Source organism: Neovison vison, chromosome 13 (assembly GCF_020171115.1).
Source record: "Neovison vison isolate M4711 chromosome 13, ASM_NN_V1, whole genome shotgun sequence".
Taxonomy (NCBI): Eukaryota; Metazoa; Chordata; class Mammalia; order Carnivora; family Mustelidae; genus Neogale; species Neogale vison.
Genome location: NC_058103.1, coordinates 39597315 through 39622923, shown reverse-complemented (window position 1 = coordinate 39622923; position 25609 = coordinate 39597315). Strand labels below are relative to the sequence as shown.

Here is a 25609-nt window from a genome sequence, read left to right as displayed (position 1 = left end):
TTTAGTATATGTAAATAAATGGCCCAATGGCTAATTTTGGGATCAAACCATCTAGATCTGTGAGTTGATAAATACCAATTCTGGTACTTTATATTTCGTAGCATTTTTTCAAACATTCGTATATTCCTTTTTTCCCCTATGTTTTCTTCTGTTTTTCTTCAGTTTTTCCCTTTATGTAAATCATCTTCTTGCTTCTCATATAGCAAATTGCTGCTTCAATTTGAGTCAGTGACTTGAAGTTTGTAGTGCATCAACTGAAGACCATAATCTCTTTCTTTCTTTCTTTTTTTTTTTAAAGATTTTTATTTATTTATTTAACAGAGAGAAATCACAAGTAGATGGAGAGGCAGGCAGAGAGAGAGAGAGAGAGAGAGAGGGAAGCAGGCTCCCTGCTGAGCAGAGAGCCCGATGCGGGACTTGATCCCAGGACCCTGAGATCATGACCTGAGCCGAAGGCAGCGGCTTAACCCACTGAGCCACCCAGGCGCCCCCATAATGTCTTTCTTTTGGAAATATCATGCTTAATTCTCAGGAGAAATAATCCTGTAAAATTATTTGGTGTGATTACTGTACTTTCTGGGTAAGTCTCATCTTTATGAGAAAATTTTTAGTTCTTTACTCCAATACTTTGTAATGGATTATAGTTGGTTTCAAATAGATTATCAAGAAAGTGAATGTGGAAGGTATTTTAGTACATTCTCTGGTAAAATAGTTCTGTGTATATTTCTTTAAGTGGTTTTTTTATGAGTTTTTAATATGTTTCACTGAAAAATGTGGCTATCATTTGGCTAGAAATTTATATTGAGCACTGGCATTATATTATATATTTCTTATACATTATATAAGAAAAATTTTAAAAAGAAAATGAAAATGTTTCTTCTAGCCCACTTTGTAGTTTGGCTTATCAGCTGCTGTATAGAGATAGCTTAGTCTCATGTATAGACTTCTTAAAGCCAAAAATAACTTGTAAATCGTCTAGTATAATTTCTTGCTTTTATTGGATGAGAGGACAGATTTTTCTTTTAAAGCTTTTCTGGCACTGAAATTTTCAGATTGGCCTCTTTCTCAATTAAACTTATAAGTTAGTGATGTTAAAAATAATATCTAAATAGTTGATTTATACAGTTCTCATTAGTGCTAATGAAATTTCTTTCTTTCTTTTTTAAAGAGAGGCTATCTTTTTTAAAAAGATTTTATTTATTTATTTGACAGACAGAGATCACAAGTAGGCAGAGAGGCAGGCAGAGAGAGAGGAGGAAGCAGGCTCCCTGCTGAGCAGAGAGCCTGATGCAGGACTCGATCCCAGGACCCCAGGATCATGGCCTGAGCAGAAGGCAGAGGCTTTAAATTTAACCCCACTGAGCCACCCAGATCCAGCCCATATCATTTTAAATGAATAAATAAAGAGGAATGGCTTATACTTTCCTAGAATGTGCATATATGTTAATTTCTTAGAATCATGCTATTATGTTGGAAGAGATCTTAGAGAGTATCTAGTTTATGTTCCTGTCTTATAGATTAATAAACTAAGGTACAAAGAGGTGGAATGGTTTGTCTAATCTTCCATGACCATAAAGAATTTTGTATGCTTTCCTCCACTGTGTTTTAATAAAGTTAGTGACTTTAATGCTAACTGACTTCAACTTTCATTTGGTTAAATTCCAGTTTATAAATGTGTTATATCATCTACTTTCTTATTTAGTGTCAGTTATCAAGCAGTGAAAACTCAGAATTCATGGTGAGTAGTAATTGAGCAGAATCATTTCTGTAAACCTATCATTATCTGTAATTTAGAATTACAATGACCAGGAAGCAGTGTTAGTGTAAGCATAGTTTAATACATCCGTATTAATCCACCTGGCAGAATATAACATTTTAACATACCTTTTAGATCCACAGTGATGGAAAAAATGATTAAATTGCTTATTGTCAAAACAAAGAACTGTTTTAGATATGGTCATTTAATAAGCTGTTTGGCTTCATGTAAACTAGTTTTGCTTAAGCTTCAGAGATATAGTCATATGGATTTATCTTTCAATGACAGTTGTTTACTGTCTGGGTTTATGTTTAATGCAGGTGCCGGTGACAATTTGAGATTCTTGACTCATTGCCCAGCATGGAAAATGATTGGTTTTGTTGGCTATACAAAGTACTGTCTTTTAATGTTCACTTTTTAATGCAGTTAAATCTGACTGAATTATTCTGTCTTTATAGTGTTATTAAAGTGTTATGGTAGTATTGTGATCTACCTGTTCAACTACTGTATATACGTAAAATGAAAAGTTTATACGTATGTGGTGTTTATTGCAGTAATGTGAAGTTTGAAAATAGAAAATAAACATATCAGATTTATAGCTTTATACACTTAAATTGTACAATACCATTATACCCCTCCTTTTCTGGAAGGTCTCTTTGTGTCAGTACATTCTTCCCTTTTTCTTTTCATTTCTTTTTTTTTTTTAAGATTATATTTATTTGACATACAGAGATCACAAGTAGCCAGAGAGGCAGGCAGAGAGAGAGGAGGAAGCAGGCTCCCTGCTGAGCAGAGAGCCTGATGCGGGACTCGATCCCAGGACCCCAGGATCATGGCCTGAGCAGAAGGCAGAGGCTTTAATCCACTGAGCCACCCAGGTGTCCCTGCCCCCTTTTTCTTGTTTATGATTTTATGTCTGCAGTAACAGTGACCAATTGCTAAGGAAGCCTCTCTTTTTTATTTATTAGATAGTGAAGCTCATTGTCTTTTTTTTTTTTTTTTAAGATTTTATTTATTTATTTGACAGACAGAGATCACAAGTAGGCAGAGAAGCAAGCAGAGAGAGGAGGAAGCAGGCCCCTGCCGAGCAGAGAGCCTGATGCGGGGCTCAATCCCAGGACCCCAGGATTGTGACTTGGGCTGAAGGCAGAGGCTTTATCCCACTGAGCCACCTAGGCGCCCCTCATTGTCTTTTGATATTGTACTGTTTACTAACTGTCAGAGTCTCATAAATAGATAAAGCTTACTATAAACAGTTACAAGTTAATTGGTTATTTGGTTTTAGAACCTATACTTTAGCCTCTCTTCTTTTATGTTGAATTAATGAATGGGAAGAGTACCTTAACTAAGGCATTAGAGTTGAATTGAAAGTAGGGAAGATTTGAGGGGCGCCTGGGTGGCTCAGTGGTTGAGTGCCTGCTTTCCGGGCAGGTCATGATCCCAGAGTCCTGGGATGGAGCCCTACATCTGGCTCCTTGCTCTACGGGGAGCTTGCTTCTTCCTTTCCCACTCCCCCTGCTTGTGTTCCTCTCTTGCTGTCTCTCTCTCTCTCTGCCAAATAAATAAAGTCTTTAAAAAAAAAAAAAGGTAGGGAAGATTTAAGACAGATTTAGGAGGTAGATTGAAAGGATTTGGTGATCTGTTGGCTATGAGGGTAGGAAGGAGTAGTCTAGGGGTGCCTGGGTGGCTCAGTTGGTTAAGCATCTGCCTTGGGCTCAGGCCATGATCCTGGGTCCTGGGATTGAGCCAGGAGTAGGGACTCAGTGGGAAGCCTGATTCTTCCTCTCCCTCTGCCACTCCTGCTGCTTGTGTTCTCTTGTTCTCTTGCTCTCTCTCAAATAAATAAATAAAATCTTAAAAAAAAAAAAAGGAGTAGTCTAGGATAATTCTCACATTTAGGATATTGATGATTAGGTGAAGAATGGAATTTTGAAGATTCAGTGCATTTCTTTCTGGAACAAGACAGGGAAATAGATCAGTAAATAGGCAATAAATTAACAAATGGTAATAGCTGAAATAGTGGGTTTTGGAAGCTAGGTTGGTTATGAAATATAGTGTAACTAGGAGTTAGCTGAAATTAGGAGAAAAAGGAAGTATCAAAGTATTGGAGGTCTGGGTGAGATCAAGGAGAGCAGTGTAGGTAATGAGGGATTGAGAACTGATAATTCAGCTTATGGCCAGAGTTTATAATATTTTTAATTAATTAATTAATTAAAATTTTATTTATTAATTTGACACAGAGAGAGAGTACGTGCATACAAGTGGGGAGCAGTAGGCAGAGGGAGAGGTAGAAGCAGGCTTCCTGCTGAGTAGGGAGCCCTACTCCTGGTTCGATTCTAGGACTCCAGGATCATGACCTGAGCTGAAGACAGATGCTTAATGGACTGAGCCACCCAGGTGCTCCCAGAGTTTAGAATATAACTAAACAGGCAGATATTGCTGGAAAACTGGAGACAAGAAAGCCAAACACTAGACAAGAAAAGTTTGAGAGTAAAAAAATAGAGCTTCTTAAAATTACGGTAACTTTGGAAACCGGGGACATAGCCAGAGTAGTTTATTGCTGAAGGATTATATTTTCAGTTAAATTGAACATGAAAATCTTGCCTCCTGTCCCACCTAAAAATTTTTAAACTTCATCATATGACTGGTTTTGGCAGAGGTTGGATCTAATTTTCTTTTAAGTGTAAATACTTTTCTGTATCTATACAACTTAAACCTGCAATCTTAGAAATAATATATATTTTATGATCCATCCATATTATATATATATATATAAACTTGACATAAAAAAGTAGAAATATAATTTGAAAAAAAATTTTTAAATGAGGGTCTTAATTTTCCAGTATTTATTTTTAGTGATGTTCTAAGATGAAGATTCAGTTAATGTAAAGGAATTCCATGTGTTAAATAATACAGACTACTCCCTCTCCCCTTTCTGGGTACCCATCTTGCTTTTCAAAATCTTTCTGAAAAACTTTCAGGTATAGGACAAAGAAATTTACTGAGTACTTAATACCACTCATTAAATGACTATTTGGGGGACGCCTGGGTGGCTCAGTTGGTTGGACGACTGCCTTCGGCTCAGGGCGTGATCCTGGAGTCCCGGGATCGAGTCCCGCATTGGGCTCCCAGCTCCATGGGGAGTCTGCTTCGCTCTCTGACCTTCTCCTCGCTCATGCTCTCTCTCACTGTCTCTTTCTCTCTCAAATAAATAAATAAAATCTTTAAAAAAAAAAATAAATGACTATTTGGATTTTTTCTGGGAGGTTTATTAACATAGTTTAATAATTTAATTATTAAAAATAAATATATTGGGTAGATTCTTGTGAGAACTTAAAATATATTACAGTTGACATTTGAAACAAAAAAGAATAAGCATTTTTTAAGAAATAGGAAATGTTTTGAGATAATGAGAGAGTTTAGGGAATTGCAGTTCAGTAATGAAAACTAATGTTTGTAGGTAAATCGTGTTTGAGAGTTTCTGTTTTAATAAGTTGTTAAGGTTTGGGTTCAGAGATCTGTTTCTCTTATAGTAAACATTTTTAATATAGGAACAGATCAGGGAAATGGTTTCCATATGCTTTTTGAGGTGTTAACAATGCACTTTTGGATTGGGAATGCAATATAAACCTAAAACTACATTCTGGAAGGTGAGTGGAGGAACATTTCAATGGTAATATGTACAAGAAACCCTTGTGCTTTGTGGATTTGTGACTTAAGGTTTTGTGAGTTTCTGGTACATGAAAATTACTCCCCCAGAAAACTGGAGTCTACTACACCTTAACTCTGTCTGGCCAGGTTACAGACTTAGTCTGGCCCAGTATTTGTTTTTACTACAGTTCATCCCTTTGGAATCTTTCTTGGATACACTTTCTTGGATACACTTACTTTTTGAGAAAATTGAGGCCAGTTTTGGGGCATAATCTCAGGGGCATAAGATATATAAAACAATGAAGATGGCTAGGGGAAGCAAAAAAAAAAAATTCCAAGGGTTAATTCATTTCTCAGACCCTTCTGGCATTTCTAATGATCTTGGAGACAAGAACAGTTAAGTTTTTGAATTATGACTGACTTTATCCTGCTTGAGGTTGAGTATATAAGTATTATTACCTGTTTATTAAGAGCTCTAAAATATATCCACTTAAAAATAGAATGATTGTCCTTAATGGTATTTGTAATTTTGAAGAGTTGCATGTTTAATAATTTTCTTCTTGGTTGACTTTTTAAAGTCTTGGTTAACTTAAAAAAAATGTCTTTTTTTTTTTTTTAATCTTTGTAATTGATCCATAAAAACACAAGAAAAATTCTAGTGGGTTTTAGAGTTATATCTCTTAACAGGATTTTTCTAATCTTTCTTTCAGGATAACAACAAAGTCTTTCAAATGAAGGTAGGACAAGAGAAGGATTAGAATAAGCTAGGAAGTTTTTAAAAATTACTGTCACTCCTACAGAAATGCTTACTGTGTCCTGGGCATAGTACTGAATGCTCTTTATTCATTATCTCATTTAATCTTTGTAATAAGTCTAATTGGTAGGTACTGTTAATATCCTCTTTTTATGGATGTGGGAATTAAGGCTTAGAGACTTTAAGTAACTTGCCTAAGGTAACAAAATAGTAAATGGCTCAGCCTGGATTCATCTAGGTCTAATTGGTGACAAATCTGCTTCTAAATCACCATGCTATAATTTACTTCCCACAAACCCCATTTGTCTTTCTCTTCTCTATCAGAATGGGGGTCAGTGGTAATGCCATACATTTTCAAAAAGTTATCCTAGTACCCAAGGCTCTAATGTTGAGTTTACATTAAAAAACCTTTTTTGCATACAAAAATATGTGTATAACATGTTTAGCTTAATAAATAGTAACACTTGGGTACTTACCACCTAGATTAAGAAATAGGGTATTATAAAGAAAAAGAAGTAGGATATTGTTGATAACTTTGAAGACTTTGTCCTTTTAAAAATTATTTTATTTTAAAAAGATTTTTAATATTTAGTCTTAAAAATTAAAAAAATAATTTTAGGGCGCCTGGGTGGCTCAGTGGGTTAAGCCTCTGCCTTCGGCTCAGGTCATGATTCCAGGGTCCTGGGATCGAGTCCCGCATTGGGCTCTCTGCTCAGTGGAGAGCCTGCTTCCTTCTCTCTCTGCCTGCTTGTGATCTCTCTCTGTCAAATAAATAAATAAAATCTTTAAAAAAATAATTCTAATTAAGTATTTAATTTTTTATTATTTTATTATTTTTTCTAAGTGAGCCTTATTCCTCATATGAGGGTTGAACTCAAGATTCTGAGTTCAAGAGTTGAACGCTCTATGAAATGAGCCAGCCAGGAGTGCCAAGTTTTTATTTTTAATTCTGAATTCTGATTGTAACAAACATACAGTGTTATGTTAGTTTCCAGTGTACAGTATTATGATTCAGCAATTCTATACATTACTCAGTGTTCATCATGAGTGTACTCTTTAATCGCAGTAACCTATTTTACCCATCTCCCCTATTATCTCCCCTCTGTTAACCATGTCCTTTCTTTGTCATATTTCCTCCTTCTCCCACAGAGATGTTTGCTACCCTGAATTTTGTGTTACTCATTCTTCCTTTTTTCTTTTCTTTATAGATTTGCTGCATATTGCTGGATTTCTAAGCACTATATTATTTAGTTTTGAATTTTATGGACCTTTAAGCAATATATTATTTAGTTTTGAATTTTATGTAAGTGTATGTATTACATATATGTGATTTTTTTTAAAGTTTTTTTTTGTGGTAAAAAATAACATTAAGTTTGCCACCTTTTCATTGTTAAGTGTCTAGCTTAGTGGTGTTAAGTATGTTCACCTTGGTGTACTGGAGATTTCCAGAGTTTTTTCATCTTCTAAAACTGGAACTCTTAATTGACACGCATTCTTAATTCACCCACCCCCCAGCCGTTATAGACACTTTCCTATTTTCTGTCTTTCTGATTTTGACTACTTTTGATACTTTATATAAGTGGAATCATATAGAATCTGTCATATTGTGACAATCTTATTTCACTTAACATAATGTCCTCAAGGCTCACCTGTTTTTAAGGCTAAGTTCCCTTATATATACTACATTTTGTTTATTCAGTCATTGGTAGACATTAGGTTGTTTCCATATTTGGTTATTGTGACTCATACTACAATGAACGTGGTAGTCTGGTTATCTCTTTGAGATTTGGATTTCAGTTCTTTTGGATATATATATCCAGAAGTGGGATTGCTGGATCATCTGTTAATTTTTAATTTTTTGAGGAATCCCCATACTGCTTTCCATAGTGACTATACATTTTTATGTCCCTACTAGCAATGTACAGGGTTACAGTTTATGTATGTGTTCTTTTTCAAGTTTGTTTATTTAGCATTGTTTTTGAGTTGTAATTTTGAGATTCGTCCATGTTGATATATATTGTTGTAATTTGCTCATTTCCAGTGCTGTACAGTGTTCTACTGCATGAGTATGCTATATCGCATTTTATTTATTCCATTCTGTTAATGGAAATATGGGTTGTTTCCAAATTTATTTTTGCTATAGGAAATATATTTCCATAGCATTTTTGTACATGTCTGCTGTGTGCACATGGTTAGGATTTCTCTAGGATATGCCTTGATTAGAATTATTAGGTCATAAGGCATGTGCTTGTTTTATTTTACTAGGAAGTGCCAAACAGTTCTCCGTAGAAGTTGTACGGTCTGCCCTCTTATCAGTAGTTTGAAAATCTGGTTTTTATATCTTTGCCAGGTTTTGGAGGTAATGTGTCTGTAAAGAGACATATCTGATAGATAAGGTCAGGATAAGATCTTTTTAAGATGGAGAGATCAGTTTCTAACAAGAATTTTGGCTATTTTATGGCACAAGTAGGGGACTTAGCCTTAGTTAGGAATAGGGACAGTTTTTTTCAATAAGAGCCTTTCTGAACAGATGACTTTTGGTTTGAGACTTGAGTAATGAGAGGAGATAACCATAGGAAGATTGGGAAGAAGAGAGTTTTTGGTAGAGAACACAAGTGCAGTTGTCCTAAAACTTGAATGATTGTGGCATGTTGGAAGGGCAGGAAGAAGAAAGACAAAAATAGATTGATAGGACTTGAAGCTGAAGAGTTAGGTAGGGGTCATGTTATGTAGGGTCAAGCCTCTTGTAACTGAATTTTATGCTATTTAACATGAGGTGCCATTGGATCATGAACAGGGAATGAAATGAGCCAATTTCTAATTTTTTTTTTTAAGATTTTTATTTATTTATTTGACAGAGAGAGATCACAAGTAGACAGAGAAGCAGGCAGAGAGAGAGAGGAAGGGAAGCAGGCTCCCCACCGAGCAGAGAGCCCGATGTGGGATAGCCCCCATGGTGATAATTTTTAAAGTGATTTCAGTCTGTAGGTTATGAGATGTTTTCTCCAGCAAAATTCAAAAGCTCAGTTAGAGGCATGGACTATAGTGGATAGTTGGGTTCAATCACAGAGAGTGGAGAGAATGACATGTGAGTTTAGTGTATTTGCAAAGGATTGGTTATAATACTAGATCCTAGAATGTAAACTTCTGTAGGTTTGAACCTTGAAGGGGTGATGAATGGAAGAGTAGTAGGGCCAGTGGATGGGAAGTCGTGGGGTCAAAGACTTAATACAAGTCTTAATACAAGTCATTAATACAAGTCATCCGAAAGGAGTGGAAGAAGTGTTGGGAGAGTGGATGCTAGAAATAAAGAATTCAGAGATATGTCTATCGATAATAACAAGATTGAGGATTGAAGGTATGAGGTTGGGTGACATAAGTGGGATGAACAAGAGATCATTGAGGTTAAAGAAGTCAAGGAATTAGGTGCCTAGAATAATGGCTGGCTCATTTATGAGGATGTTCAAGTTGCCAAAAATGATGATAGGAATGGTGGTTAACAGGAAGATCATAAGCCAAATATAGAAAACTATATTTGGGAGAAAGAGGAGTTGATACTGTTAGGGGAGTCCATAAGTGAGGGTCAAGATGGTGGGATTCACAACTAGTATGGCACTGGTTGAAGTGGGTGGACAATATGAATACATATTGGGATTACTGTGGATCTTATTCACCATTCTGTGGAGGACATGAGAATAGAATGAGTGTGATCATGACAGGAAAAAAAGGTATACTGCATTTGAGATAGTTTAAGGGATTGCGTAGTGTTTAAAAAAATTAATTTGGGTAATTGAGTAAGTGTGTGTGCGCTTATTTAGCTTTGGGAATTAGCTTTTTAGGTAAGGTATGTGTTCATTCTCTATTTAATCCCATTCTGACACTGAAGCATACAAGATTATGTTTTTTTTTTAAAGATTTTATTTATTTATTTGACAGAGATCACAAGCAGACAGAGAGGCAGGCAGAGAGAGGGAGAGGAGGAAGCAGGCTCCCTGCAGAGCAGAGAGCCCGATGTGGGACTCGATCCCAGGACCCTGAGATCATGATCTGAGCCGAAGGCAGCGGCCCAACCCACTGAGCCACCCAGGCGCCCCAAGATTATGTTTTTGGTGATAGGTATGCTAGTTGGTTAGAGATACTTTTTGTTTATGTAATTTTTTTTTGGTGGAGTCCAGATGATCCAAATGAAAATATTTGATTTAATGTAATGTGTTTTCTGTATACTTTCATTATTTATTTATTTATTTTTAAATGATTTTATTTCAGAAAGCGAGCACAAGTAGGGGGAGTGGCAGAAGGAAGGGGAGAAGCAGACTCCCTGCTGAGCAGGGAGCCGGGTGCAGGGCTTGATCTCAGGACCCCAAGATCATGACCTGAGATGAAGGCAGACACTTAACTGAGCCACCCAGGTTCCGTTTCTCCGTACAAATGGTTAGATGGTTGTGCCTAGTCTGCTGAGTTTAGTGGGCTTGGTGTGGGACTATACCAAACAAATCTGAGAGTTCATTTTTTGGCAGTAGTCCAAGGATCGCACACAGGCCTCAAGGTCTTTTCTGAACGTAAACTGATGGTACTGGGTCTGTTTTGATGTGTTTTTAAGGTCCTTATTAATTTTTCAGCCCATTTTCTGCTTTATTCTCATTCTGCCGAGACACTTTCAGTGATTTACATTTGGCTGCAAATTTTTTTTTTTTTTTTAAAGATGTATTTATTTGAGAGAGAGAGAGAACGCACATGTGTGAGCCAGCACATAGAGGGGGAAGGGCAGAGGAAGAGGGAGAGAGAGAAAATCTTAAGTAGACTCCCCTGAGTGTGGAGCCTGACGTTGGGCTTGATCTCACAACCTTGAGATCTTAATCTGAGCCCAAGGCAGCCGCTTTACTGAGCCACCCAGGTGCCCCTCCATTAGTCTTTATACCATACCTGTTGTCTGGTTATTTTGGATCCTTGGGTTCATAGGACAACAGGGAAGAAAAGGAGTCATCGTTCTGGCAAGAGTAATTGATTCTGATCATCATCATAATGAGGGTAGGGTAGACTATGTATGGCATTCAAGGGATTCACTAGGGTGTCTCTTGGTGTTCCCAATTCCATTATTATAGTTAATGTGTAAGTACAGCAGACACAGCTTAAACAGAGAATAGTAAATAGGGGTTCCAGGTCCCTTAAGAGTAAGAGTCTGGGTCATCTTGATCAGCAGAGGTGCTGTTGTTCAGTAAGGGGAAATTAGAGTGGGATGATGAAGATCAGTTTTGGCCAGGAAATCAATGGCAGCATTGGGGCTACAATTTGTCCCTTTCTCTAGGAAGTTTCTCATGGAAATAAAATAAATAGAATCCTAAAGAGCAGTTTCCAGCTAGGGAACTTATCTGAGAAGAAAGTGCATTTGTATGGTATAATTTGCCTGTTCATATAATCCATCCATTTTTCTGTAGCATTTTTTGTGTTATTGATTTATGGAACCTCTTCATATAGTCTGAATATTATCTTTAATGTGTGATGAAAAAAGTAACTTCTCAGATGTGGTGAGTCTTTTAGTAGTATTTTGGTTTTCAATTTTGATAAAATGAAATTTATTGGTCTCCTTTGTATGTTCAAGTTTTTTAGTCACTTTTAGGGAATTCTGCTCTGATATCATAATATTCTCTTGAAAGTGAATTTTCACTTTCATGTTTAGATTATTTATTCATACAGAATTTCTTTCTGTGTACAGTGTAAGAGAGAGGGATCTAGTCCCCCACCCCTTTCATCTAGCAAGTCAGTGGTGTCCCAACAATTTATTGAGTCCTCATTCCTTTCTACATTGATTTGTAATACTATCCTTTGCTATGCAGATTCCCTGGTATACATGGAATTTTTCTTTTTGGGGGGGAGGGCATCCTCTCTTCTCTGTTTCTTTAACCAAAGTATATTTGATTCGTGAAGTGTGCTGGTATATTATTGGCACATGAATCTATAGACATCTTTTTGGGAAATCAATTTTACCTAAAGAATATGAAAAAATTTTTGAGTAATTGAATTACTAGTAATCATTTAAGTTTTTTTTTTTCAATGAAAATAAATAGGATTATATTATGGAGACAAATTGAACATTTCTAAATTCTTTTTTTTTTTTTTTTAAAGATTTTATTTATTTATTTGACAGACAGAGATCACAAGTAGGCAGAGAGAGGCAGGCAGAGAGAAAGAGAGGAGGAAGCAGGCTCCCTGCTGAGCAGAGAGCCTGATGTGGGACTCGATCCCGGGACCCCGAGATCATGACCTGAGCCGAAGGCAGCGGCTTAACCCACTGAGCCACCCAGGCGCCCCGAACATTTCTAAATTCTTAAGATAAACTATGTAATTTGAAGAAATGTTGACTTAGTGGGAGACCATTTGAGACTCTTGTCTCCAGTCTTCCAGGATATACATTTTTCTCTGCCATTTGAGAGTACTTTGGTGGGAAAGGGTAAGAGCCTGCCTTGCATGCTTACATGAACTCTTTTTTTTTTGTCCCCTTAAAGTGTTCTCTTTATTGATCTGTGTTTAAATTGTGAGTATTGATACTTTTGTTTTTGCTGTGGTTTCTGCCTGGAATGTCATCCTTCTTTTGTACTTAAAAGCCATCAGATTTTTCAATACCTGTGTCTTTTCAGCCTGTTTCCCGAGTCCTTTCCCCTTGTTAAACTGTGACACTGGCTTTTGGTTCTTATAGGTCATTCCTTGCATTAAGTACTATTTTAATAGCTAATATATATTGAGAGTGTACTATGCCCGGTATAGTTCTAACATTTTTATCTGCATTAATGGGTATAAATCGTACTAGCTCTGTGAGTCTGGATCATCCATCCCCCTCCCCATCAATCCCAGTCCCTGGAAGGTATTATTTTTCTTTTTCACAAGGAAATTGAGGCACAGTGAGGGTTAATAATTTGTCTAGGGTTGCAGGCCTAGCAAATGACTAAAGAAAAGGAGGCAGAATAACTCCTGGAATCTGTGTACTTAACCGTGCCTTCCTTCTCAGTTGCACAATAATTGTTCAAGGAGTGAATCTATTATTTTTACACTTAGACACAAATTTGTACGATTGTATTATGGGCGTGTCCTCTTGCCTTACTACTTAATATATACCTGAAGATACTGATCAAATCTTACACTTCTTTATAATGTGACTTTATGTTTTAGGTAGAACCACTGTGTATAATAACTGCCCAGTACATGTTTTTAGATAAGGGTCTTGTAGTGAATTCAGTTTGACCCTTAGACTTGGCATAGAGTAACATAAACCTTGTAATTCATTGTCAAATTGATCTAAGAATTTTCATGTTAAGTAGTATCTGATGGTTTGTGTATTCTAGTGCCACTGATAACATTGTGAGATATCCTGTTTGGGCACGGTGGGGCTTAGCTAGATCTGGAGCATTTCATTGGTAGACAGATAAGCTTAGGAATTAGGTGAGACATATTTCTGGCCTGCTCTTAAATTATGACCTTTTGAAAAAAGATCTATTTATTTATTTGGGAGAGAGAGTGAGAGAGGTTCATGAGCCAGTGAGTGAGTGAGAGGGCTGAAGGGTAGAGGAAGAGGGAAAGAATCCTCAAGTGCACTGCACTGACTGAGGAGCCTGACACAGGGCTGGATCCCGACACAGGGCTGGATCCCAAGACCCTGAGATCATGACCTGAGTCAAACTCAAGGGGCACCCAGGTGCCTAAAATTATAACCTTTGACAAGTCATTTGTTTACCACCTATAGAAATGGGAAAATCTAGTTTAGCCTTTATTTTTGAATCATGGTCTGGGGACTTTTAAGCTTTCTGGAAGAAAAGTTGTATGCAATTCAAAGTAGTATCATATTCTTATACTTTGTCTTAATAACTTACATATCGTTATGTTGGTACAAATGGAAAAGAATGTATTATCAGCATAGCTATGCTTTTATTTTTAGTATGAGAAATTTAAGACTAAGAAACATAGTTTTTGTTTTGTTTTTTTCTTTTTTTAAGATTTTATTTATTTGACAGTAAGAGACAGGGAGAGAGGGGGGCAGGAGTATGAATGGGAGAATCAGGCTTCCCGCTGAGCAGGGAGCCTGACTCGGGCTCTGTCCAGGACCCTGGGATCCTGACCTGAGCTGAGGGCAGACGCTTAATTACTGAGCCACCCAGGCACCCCAAGAAACAAAGTTCTTAAAAAAAAAGTTCTTAACGAAATATCTTTTTCCTCTGTCATAGAACCTTATATATCACATCTCTATAATACAGTATCGTAGGTTATACTTGATGGAATTAAAGTTTTAAGGAAAAGTCTGTACCATATATAAAGTTTGTAATTATAGGTGGTAGGGAAAAGTTACTGATAATCATCAGTTACATTGAAAGAAAATGTATGTATTCCTATTTGGAAAAAGAAAAATTAACAACCTTTATAACAATTCAAGGTATCTAGAATTATTGAACTTGGAAGAAACCTTTAATATTTTATAAATGCATATTTGACTTCCTCAAAATTCCCTGTATGATAAGAGACAGAGCTGGAACGGCAACCTAGGTTTTCTGATTGCCAGTGTAGGTCTAATTATATCGTTGTGTCTTTGATAAGTGACTTTTATGTGGCTAGTCATAGCTTTACCTTTTTAAAGAAATAGATTCTAGAGTAAAGGAATTATCTTTGTAAGAAAACTTTTATGTGGTAAATGCTGGATTTATCATTTAAGGAAATGCATTCTAGAATAAGAAAATGTAAGTGACTTGATCTTAGGGCATGTAGGTAGTTTTCACATATGTCTTTCATTTGAATAATTTTTGGGAGAGAGTTAATTTAGAGATTATTGCTTTTGTGGGTAAGGTAATTGAAGACAGTTTTGTTTTGAAAGATCATTTAGGTAGTATATAATTTTAGATGCTTTTGTTTGTAAATAAGAGGAAACTCACTCAGACTACCTTAAAAATTTATTGACCTATTACTGAAAAGTACAGTTGTAGATAAGGCGTGATCCAGCTCAATAATGTAACCATTATTTTGTCTTCATTCTATATCTTGGCTTCTGTTTTCTCTTCACAGTGTCATCTTTCTAAGTTTGCATCTAGATAAACAAAATAGTTGCTTTCTCTTATAGGTTTAGAGGGAATGGCAGGATCCCAAAGAATAAGAAAGCACTAATTTAAAAGGATACACGCAGGGCACCTGGATGGCTCAGTGGGTTAAAGCCTCTGCCTTCGGCTCAGGTCATGATCTCAGGGTCCTGGGATAGAGCCCCGCATCGGGCTCTCTGCTCGATAGGGAGCCTGCTTCCCCCCTCCCCACCCCCCCGCCTGCCTCTCTGCCTACTTGTGATCTGTCTCTGTCAAAGAAATAAATCAAAAAATCTTAAAAAAAAAAAAAAAAGGATACATGCACCCCTGTGTTTATTACAGTATTATTTACAATAGCCAATTTGTGGAAGCAGCCCAAGTGCCCATGGATAGATGAATGGATAAAGAAGAAGCCGCCAGCACACGCACACATCAATGTTACTCAGACATAAAACGGAATGAATCTTGGCATTTGCAACAACATGGATAGGGCTGGAGAGTATAATGCTAAGCAAAGTTAGTCAGAGAAAGACAAATACTATATGATTTCACTTATATGCGGAATTTAAGAACCAGAACAAATGAACAAAGGAAAGAGAGAGAAACCAAAAAGCAGACTCTTAATTATAGAGAACAAACAGATGGTTACCAGAGAGGAGGTGGATAGGCGATGGTGAAGTAAGTGAAGGGGATTAAGTGTACACTTACCTTTAAGCGGAGAAAGACAACTATCATATGATCTCCCTGATATGAGGAAGTGAAGATGCAACATGGGGGGTTAAGGGGGTAGGAGAAGAGTAAATGGAACAAGATGGGAATGGGAGGGAGGCAAACCGTGACTCTTAATCTCACAAAACAAACTGAGGGTTGCTGGGGGGAGGGGGTTTGGGAGAAGGGGGGTGGGATTATGGACATTGGGGAGGGTATGTGCTATGGTGAGTGCTGTGAAGTGTGTAATCCTGGCGATTCACAGACCTGTACCCCTGGGGATAAAAATATATGTTTATTAAAAAAAAAAAAGAGTATACTTAACTTGATGAGTACTGGGTAATATATAGAATTGTTTAATCACTATATTGTACCCCTGAAACTAATATAACATTATATATTAACTTTACTGGAATTAAAATTAAAAAGAAAAAAGGAATGATGGGGAAGTTTTTTTCCCTGCTTTTTTCTGTCCTCATATCTCATAGGGGCATATTGGGTTGCTTGCTTATCTTCAATCAACCATACTGTTAAAGAGGAACACATTCACTGCTTGGATTAAGCCAGTCAGTGATCACCTCTTGATTTAGTGAGGTCAAACTCATTCACATTGTGTGACTGGGAAATTCATAATTTTATTAGTTTATAATAGGAGAAGGTGTGCCTTGTTAACTGGAGAGGCAAACAAAAGATACCCCTCTCCCCCCATTCCTGCAGCAAGCTAATGTTAGAGTAAGAGTCCAGGTTTTTCATTCTTTGTTGAAAATGATAAATGAATACATAAACTTGACCTTATACTAAGAATATATAACTTTAATTTCTAAGTATTTTTTATTGATGTGAAATTCATATTGTGTAACATTAAACATTCTAAATGAGCAGTTCAGTGGCATTTTGTACATTTAAAAAGTTGTGCAACCACCACCTCTGTCTACTTCTGAAACGTTTTCATCACTATAAAAGAAAGCCCTGTACCCATAAAGCAGTTACTCTGCATTTTCCCCTCATCCCCAGTATCTGGTAACCAATAATCTATTTTTCGTCTCTATGGACTTACCTATTCTGGATACTTTATGTAAATGGGATCATATAATAGGCTACCTTTTTTTTTTTTTTAAAGATTTTATTTATTTATTTGACAGAGAGAGATCACAAGTAGGCAGAGAGGCAGGCAGAGAGAGAGAGAGGGAAGCAGGCTCCCTGCTGAGCAGAGAGCCTGATGCGGGACTCGATCCCAGGACCCTGAGATCATGACCTGAGCCGAATGCAGCGGCTCAACCCACTGAGCCACCCAGGTGCCCCAATAGGTAACCTTTTGTGTCTGCCTCTTTTCATGTGGCGTAATGGTTTCAAGGTTCATCCAAGTTGTAGCATTTATCAGTACTTCATTCTTTTTTATGGTTGGATAGTTCCATTGTATGTATATACCACAATTTGTTTCTCTGTTCATATGTTGATGGATATCTGGCTTCTGTCCTCCTTTGTCAGTAGTGCTGCCACAAACCTATTTCTGTATGCATTTGTTTGAGTACCTATTTTCAGTCCTTCTGAGTATATACCTAGGAGTGGAATTGCTAGGACATATGGTAATTCTATATTTAACTTTTTGAGGAACCATCAGAATGTTTTCCATGGCATCTGAACCATTTTTCGTTCCTACCAGCCATGTATGAGGGTTCCAGTTTCTCCATATCCTCAGCAATGCTTGTTATTGTTATTGTTCTTTTTTTTTTTTTTTCCTTTCTCTCTTCTTTTTGAATAGCCATCCTAGTGGATATGAAGTGACATTGCATTGTCATTTTAATTTGCATTTCCCTGATTTCTGATGATGCCCAGCATCTTTTCATGTTTTTGTTGGGCATTTGTTGTATATATCTGTTTTGGAGAAATATTGTTCACAACTTTGTCCATTTTTTGATTGGGTTGTTGAGCTGTAATAGTTCTTTATATGTTCTGAATATTAGACACTTAGCAACTATATGATAAGCAGGTATTTTTCCCATTCTGTAGGTTGTCTTTTCACTTTTTTGATAATTTCTTTGATGCACTAAATTTTAAAAAGATTAAAAAAATATATATTTATTTGACAGATCACAAGTATGCAGAGAGGCAGTAGAGAGAGAGGAGGAAGCAGGCTCTTCACTGAGCAGAGAGCCGGACGCAGGGCTCGATCCCATGACCCTGAGATCATGACCTGAGCTGAAGGCAGAGGCTTTAACCTACTGAGCCACCCAGCCTCCCCTAAATTTTTAAATTTTAATGAAGTCCAGTATATCTTATTTTTTCCTTTTGTTGTTCGTGCATTTGGTGTCGTATCTAAGAATCTATTGCCAAATCCAAAGTCATGAAGACTTTTTTTCTAGATTTTCTTCTTAGAAATTTTCTTCCAAGAGTTTGTTATATTTAGGTCATTGGTCCTTTTTAGTTAATTTTTCTAGATAATGTGAGGTAGCAGTCCAATTTCATTCTTTTGCATGTGGATATAACTTTGATTTTTAAAATAATGAAATAATATTTTGAAGGTTGTGAATTTTTTACAAATATTTCAGTTATATACTTTGTAAATGTACCATTACAATTTTTAAAATTTATAATTTTTTTATCTGTATAATTAGTTGTAATTGGTTAAGAATATTGCATAAGATAGCATATTACTCACTGGTGTTTTATGTAGAATGAGTAGTGAATTTTGCTTCACCTTAAGAACGTTTCAGAAAGCTGTTTTGTATTTTGTTATAAAAATAATACTTCATATTTGAAGATAAAAGGGGCATTGTTAATATATAGATTATCTTTGGAATTAATTTCAAAACAGCAATGAGCAAGTGTGAAGAAATAGGTGGTTTTATCTTAAATTCTTGAAAATAAACAGTGGGTTTTTTTGTTTGTTTTGTTTTGTTTTTTGCCTAGCTGTGGTATCTTTGAAAGAAACAAATCTTCAAAGTTTTGATAATGTAAACATAGGCATTAGCTATAACCTCACTGAGGTTTTCTTCTTCATACTGAGTTCTAACTACTTAGATATTTCCATCCTTAGTTTAGGCCTTTTATGAAAACAAAAAAAAGGCTTAAATTCTGTTGGCTACATATATTTGAATAATTGGACAAATCACTAAGGTAGCTTTTATTAATGGAGTTAGATAACTTACCCTCTTCTAAAAACTCAAGAATACTTGTTAAAAGTAATGCTTATTTGTACTCAATATTAAAAATTTTTTTTTCAGACAAACCATAAGAGACTCTTAATCTCACAAAACAAACTGAGGGTTGCTGGGGGTAAGTAAGGAGGTAGGGAGAGGGTAGTGGGGTTATAGACATTGGGGAGGGTATGTGCTATGGTGAATGCTGTGAAGTGCGTAAACCTGGCAATTCACAGACCTGTACCCCTGGGGCTAATAATACATTATATGTTAATTAAAAAATTAAAAAATTAATAAAAAAAAAGAAAAGAAAAAAATTTATTTTAGAGGTAATTGTTTTAATTTTACTTTTAACGGTTTTTGAGAAATACTTTCCTCATAAATCCTTGTCTTAGAATATGCTCTTGGTGTCAGTGAAAATGGAAGAAATATGTACCAATTTTATAAAAATATGAGAATTCAGAATGTTGAAAATTGCTGGAAATTTAAATGATAAGTGGAGGGGTGCCTGGGTTGATTAAGTGACTCTTGATTTCAGCTCAGTTCATGATCTCAGGGTTGTGAGATTGAGACTTTCATTGGGCTCTGTGCTGGGCATAGAGCCTGCTAAGATTCTTTCTCCCTCTCTCTCTGTGCCTGCCTCTCCACTGCTAACATGCACATATGCATGCACTTTCTCTGTCTCTATCAGAAAAAAGGTAAGTGGAAAATATTATTGTGTCTGCACAGTTCAGGGATTATTTGGTCAGATGGAAAGGACTTGATAAATGTAGAGATAACAGCTAACAGTTGAGTATTTACTATGTGCCAGACACTGGTTTAAATTCTTTTATATATAATAACTCATTTCATTAAGTTGATTATTGGGTGGCCATTTGGTTTTTAAAAGGCTTAAGTTTTCTCTTTATTAGTGAAATTAAAAATAACTGTCTCTACTATCCAAAAAGTAAAAATCGCTTAAAAATTTAAAATATGATACGGGTTTCAAAGCAATCCGAGGAATAGGTCTCAAGTTTGTTATTTTATTAATTGAGTTTCTCGAGTGTTTATTGGATATTTAAAATGATTAATTGAAAATGTTAATAAATGTTGAACAAACATTGGTGTACTTTGCTTTTCAGAAACAAATATGTTAACATTATCATTGCTTTATAGACTTAATTTTTTAGAGCAGTTTTACATTTACAACAAGAATTGAGAAGGCAGTACAGAGATTTCTCATATACCCATTATCAACATCATTTATCAGAAATTATACCTTTTTTTTTTTTTTATACTTTTTTTTTTAACCAAGGATGCACCTACATTGATACATCATTATCATCCAGAGTCCATAGTTTACTTTAGGATTCACTCTTTTTTTTTTTTTTTTTAAATATGGATTGCTTCAAGAATTTGTGTGTCATCCTTGCATAGGGGCCATGCTAATCTTCTCTCTGTCTTTCCAATTTTAGTAGATGTGCTGCTGAATTGAGCACTAGGATTCACTCTTACTGTTGTACATTCTTTGGGTTTGGACAAAAGTATAATGACATATATCCATCACTATAATACCATATAGAGTATTTTTACTGCTGTAAAAATCTTCTGTTCCCCTTTCTCCCCGCTGCCAGCCACAATCCCTGATCTTATTGTCTTGAATTTTGCTTATTTTAGAATGTCATATAGTTGGAGTCATATACTGGGTAGGCTTTTCAGATTGACTTTTTTCAGTTAGTAACATGCATTTAAGTCTTTTCATGGTTTGATAGCTCTTTTCTTTCTAGTACTGAATAATATTTTATCATCTGGATATACTACAGTTTATGTATCCATTCAGCTACTGAAGGACATCTGGGTAGCTTCCAGGTTTTGGCAATTATGAATAAAGCTGGTAATAACACCATGTGCAATTTTTTGTGTAGACATAAGTTTCTACCTCCTTTGGGGTAAGTACCAAGGAGCATAGTAGTAGTGAGTGTTGGCCCACTTGTTCCTGTAGGTGGTTGTGTGTTTATGCTTAGGGGCAGTGTAGGGAAGAGGTGCTTGATAGCTCCTTTGTTCCTGGCTGGGGTCTTCCTGTGATCCCTACCCCTCCAGGATACCTCTGAGATGAGTAAATAGCTCTCCCTCCTGTATGCCACCCATTTTTTTTTTTTTTTAAAGATTTTATTTATTTGACAGAGATCACAAGTAGGCAGAGAGGCAGGCAGACAGAGAGGGGGAAGCAGGCTCCCCGCTGAGCAGAGAGCCTGATGCGGGGCTCGATCCCAGGACCCTGAGATCATGACCTGAGCCGAAGGCAGAGGCTTAACCCACTGAGCCACCCAGGCGCCCCCATGCCACCCATTTTTCAAACTGCTGATTCTACACCATATCTCCATGAGCTCTTTGTTGGGCCTTTTCAGGGTGACAACTCAATTTGCTGTTCCCTCTGGTCTGTCCCAGAACCAAGCTTGCTGATTTTTGAAATTTCAGGTTTTAGGTCCCTGTGGTTTTAAGAACTTTGTTGGGGCACCTGGCTGGCTCAGTTGGAAGAACATGAGACTCCTGATCTTGGGGTGTTGAGTATGAGGCCCATGTTGGGTAGACAGACTACTAAAAGAAATAAATAAAACTTAAAAATAGAAAAGGACATATGAAAGCTGGCTCCTGTTGTTTTCAAAACCAAATATTATGGGACTTTATCTTCCTGGTGCAGGTTCCCTGATGTGACAGTCTGTTTCTCACTTTTCTTTCTGTGGGCAGCGCCTTCCAACCCCAGATGTCAGCAGTCATTTTGGCTCCCCATCTTGTCTCTGTCCTTCCTATCCTCTTTGCGGTGGTCTCTTCTCTACCTTTAGTTGTGGAGTTTGTTCTGCCAGTCTTAGGGTTGTTTTCTGGATTATTTATGTTGATATGAGTGTTACTTAGTTTTATTCATGGGAAGAGGTAACCTTAGGGTCCTCTTACTCCACCATCTTCCCAGCCTCTGCCTATTGTGGTTCTGAATGAGTATTTTATGTGATTCCATTTTCTCTTCCTTAGCATATCAGTTTTACTTTTTTTTTTTTAAACTTTTGATAGTAGCTGCCCTAGAATTTGTAGTAATACATTTATAGCTAATCCAAATCTGCTTTCACATAACACTATACTACTGGACAGTAGTGTGAGAGTCTTGTAATAACAAAATAATACCAGTTTTTTTATATTATTGCTATTGTTCATTACACTTATATATAATCATACATTGACACATATATATGTGTATGCACATAATGTATATATGTAAGCTTACATAATTAAATACGTTGTTGCTGTTTTTATTTTGAACTAAATATTATTTGTTAGATTAAGAATAATGAAGTTACTATTTTACCTTGATTTATTTCTTCTTGAGTGCTCTTCTTTTACTTACATAGATCTGAGTTTCTGGCCCATTATTTTTCTTTCTCTAAAGAACATTTTTTATTTAAAAGATTTTATTTATTTATTTGACAGACAGAGATCACAAGTAAGCAGAGAGGCAGGCAAAGAGAGAGAGGAGGAAGCAAGCTCCTTGCCGAGCAGAGAGCTTGGTGCGGGGTTTGATCCCAGGACCCTGAGATCATGAGCTGAGCCGAAGGCAGAGCCTTTAACTCACTGAGCCACCCAGGCGCCCAAGTTGAATGTAATTCTTATCTTTGTTCTTTTATAAGTGAGGTGTTTTTCCCTCCTTTTTCATCATTTTTTTCTTTATCTCTAATTTTCTGTAATTTGGTAATGATCTGCCTAGAGTTTTTTTGTTTTTGTTTTTGTTTTTGGTATTTGTCTTCTTTGGTGTTCTCTGAGCTTTTTGGATCTATGGTTTGGTGTCTGTTGTTAATACAGTGGAAATTTTCAGTTGTTACAAATATTTCTTTGCCTTTCTTCTCCTTGTGGTATTCCAGTTGCACATATCTTACACTTTTTGTAGTTCTGTAGTCCTTGGATATTCTCTTCGTTCAGTCTTTTTCTCTGGTTTTCAGTTTTCGAGGATTCTGTTCGTATATTTTTTTTGCTCAAGGATTATTTCCTCATCTGTGTCCAGTCTGCTAATAAGGCCATCAAAGTCATTCTGCATCCCTGTTTACATTGCTCACCTGTTCTTGCATCTTGTCTACTTCATTTGTTAGAACCCTTAACATATTAGTTACAGTTCCTTTATGTTTCTAGTTTGATAATTCTAACATCCCTGTCATGTCTGTTCTGAATTTGCTGTGTCTTCCAATTGTGTTTTTTTGCCTTTTGGTATGGCTTGTAAGTTTTTCTTGATAGCTTGATGTGATATATAGTGTAAAAGGAATTTTTCTAAGTAGGCTTTTAGTAATGTGGTGAGGTATTGTGAGGAGGGCAGTGGTCTATATTCTTGTGATTGGATTTCAGGATTTTAGTGAGCCTATGCTTCTGGACTGTGCAGTTCACAAGTGTCTCAAAGTGGTTTTTTCTTCCTCCTAGTTAGGTGTACTGGATGGCTAGAATTGGCTACCTTCTCACAGTTTAGTTAGGCTCTGATAATACCCCAACTGGTTAGGCTTTGGTTAAGTAATTTCACCTGAGAGCAGGCCTTATTGAGAAGACTAGAGTGTACTGGTATATTTCAAAATGGTTCATTTATATACCTCCCTCTTCATAATCAGGTTGTCATTGTATTTCTTGATAAATAAAGCTTTATTGATCACATATAACTTGGTTCTCATTTTGGTCTCAGTACCTTAATTACTAAGGACTCCCTGAGAGCTTTTATTTATAAATATCATATGTTATTATTCACCATATTGGACATTAAAATTGAGAAAATTTGAAAATATTTACTCATCAAAAATTATACACATATTACCTATTAATATAAATCTTTTATAAAGTACATTTTCTAAAACAAAAATTTGGGGATAGCATTTTTTACATTTTTGCAAATTCCTTTGTTTAAGGTTAAGAGAAAACAGCTAGATTGTGATATTTGCTTCTGTAGTGATCTATATTGTTACATGTTATTTCTGTTGAAATACATGGAGGTGATATGGCCTCCCATAAAGATACATAATTGGAAAATGGAGGAACCTGTTGATAGCTTTTCAGATAATATTCTTTGGCCTACTTAGGTAAATTTTTATTTAGTTCCTTTGAATCATTGTGAAAGTAAAGGGGATATCTTACTTAGTGTAGGACCTGCTTTTCTGGGTATTCGTAGTACTAACTGAATTTGCCCTTAGCTTTCCCAAGGTAGACTTATAGTAATGGTTCCTATAAAGATACTTCCTGGCTTGGTATACTAGCAGTTTGTTTTCTTTAAATTCTTGAAAACTCTGAATGTTCCTGGTGGTCATGTTGTGTTCCTTTACTATTCATATAATTGTTTATCAGGTCTCCCAGTGTACAGTATTATTTCTGAGGCCCTTCATAAAGTTAGCTAGAGGACTTTCCTTTTAATTTCTAACTGACCTTCACTCTGTTTTGTCAACAGATTCGAAGGGGCATTGAGTCTCTGCAAAACTTGGATCTCAGCATCCAACACTATAACCTCCACACACTTTTTGGCTATTCTGGGTCAAAACTGTTCATCAGTGGCAACAAGAATGGGTTCAGAAGAGTAAAGTCCACATATTTTAGGAAATATACTCCACTCAGGATAGTGCATTTGGAACAATCATTGGCTTGGAACATTTGGAGTGTGATGTGTTAATGCTTGCTGACCTAGAGTGTGCAGTATAATTTGTTGAGCTATTGCTTATTGGCTGAGAGCTTATGATAGTATTCAGAGTGTATATTATAGAGTTTTATTTTTTATTTCTATTTCGATTACTATATTATGAACTTTTATGCACAAAGTTTGTGTTATTTTCTTTGTATCCTTAATAGAGTGGAAGATACTGGTTTTGGATATATTGAGTTCGAGGTAACTTTTTTCTAAATAAAAAAATGTACCCGTGGGATATCAAAGAGGAATTGTGCAGTTGGCAGTGTCTAATAGGAACTCAGAAGAGATATTTGGACTGGAGGTAGACACTGGGGATTGTTACTTAGGTTATTGTAAAAGTTTGAGTAAGGATAAGATTGAAAGAGAGAATGTGGAATGTGAAGCAGACCATGTTCACTTCTTGCTAGTTATATGATTGTAAGTCAGTTATTTGACTTTGTAGTGCTCAGTGACCTCACCTGTAGGATAAGGAAAATCATAAAGATCCCTAATACATGTTATCTTTCTAACTTCCTTCATACATTTCCATCCTTTTTCTAGAAAACACATACCGTGTTGTTCAAGAAGGCATTTAAATTTGGGTTAGGAGTTTATGGACACGAGGGCCAAAAGCGAAATTAGATGTATTCCATGGTCCTTGCTGTCTGTGAGGAGGATACAGATCCACTTTTTGCTGTGGGGGGTGGGTGCTTATGTTTTCTTGGCACAGCTATACTGAATTACTAGCTCTTTCCTTTTTCCCTGTATATAGCTCTATTTTTCTGGCTCAAAATGGGCTTAAACATAATATTTGAATTTATGCATTGTATTATTTGCTTTTTAGTTGTAAATTGGCATGCTAAATGGTAATATCCAACAGAAGATCGAATAGTT

General features: G+C 36.3%; 1 protein-coding gene and 1 non-coding gene across 3 annotated transcripts in view; one reads left to right on the top strand and one right to left on the bottom strand.

Moving 5' to 3' along the window:
- MNAT1 (MNAT1 component of CDK activating kinase) overlaps window positions 1-25609 on the top strand; it is a 209348-nt gene that overhangs the window by 29427 nt on the left and 154312 nt on the right. The window lies entirely within an intron of this gene.
- Window positions 20434-20540, bottom strand: LOC122894874. Its single transcript, XR_006381880.1, has one exon. It is a non-coding gene; the product is annotated as a U6 spliceosomal RNA (small nuclear RNA).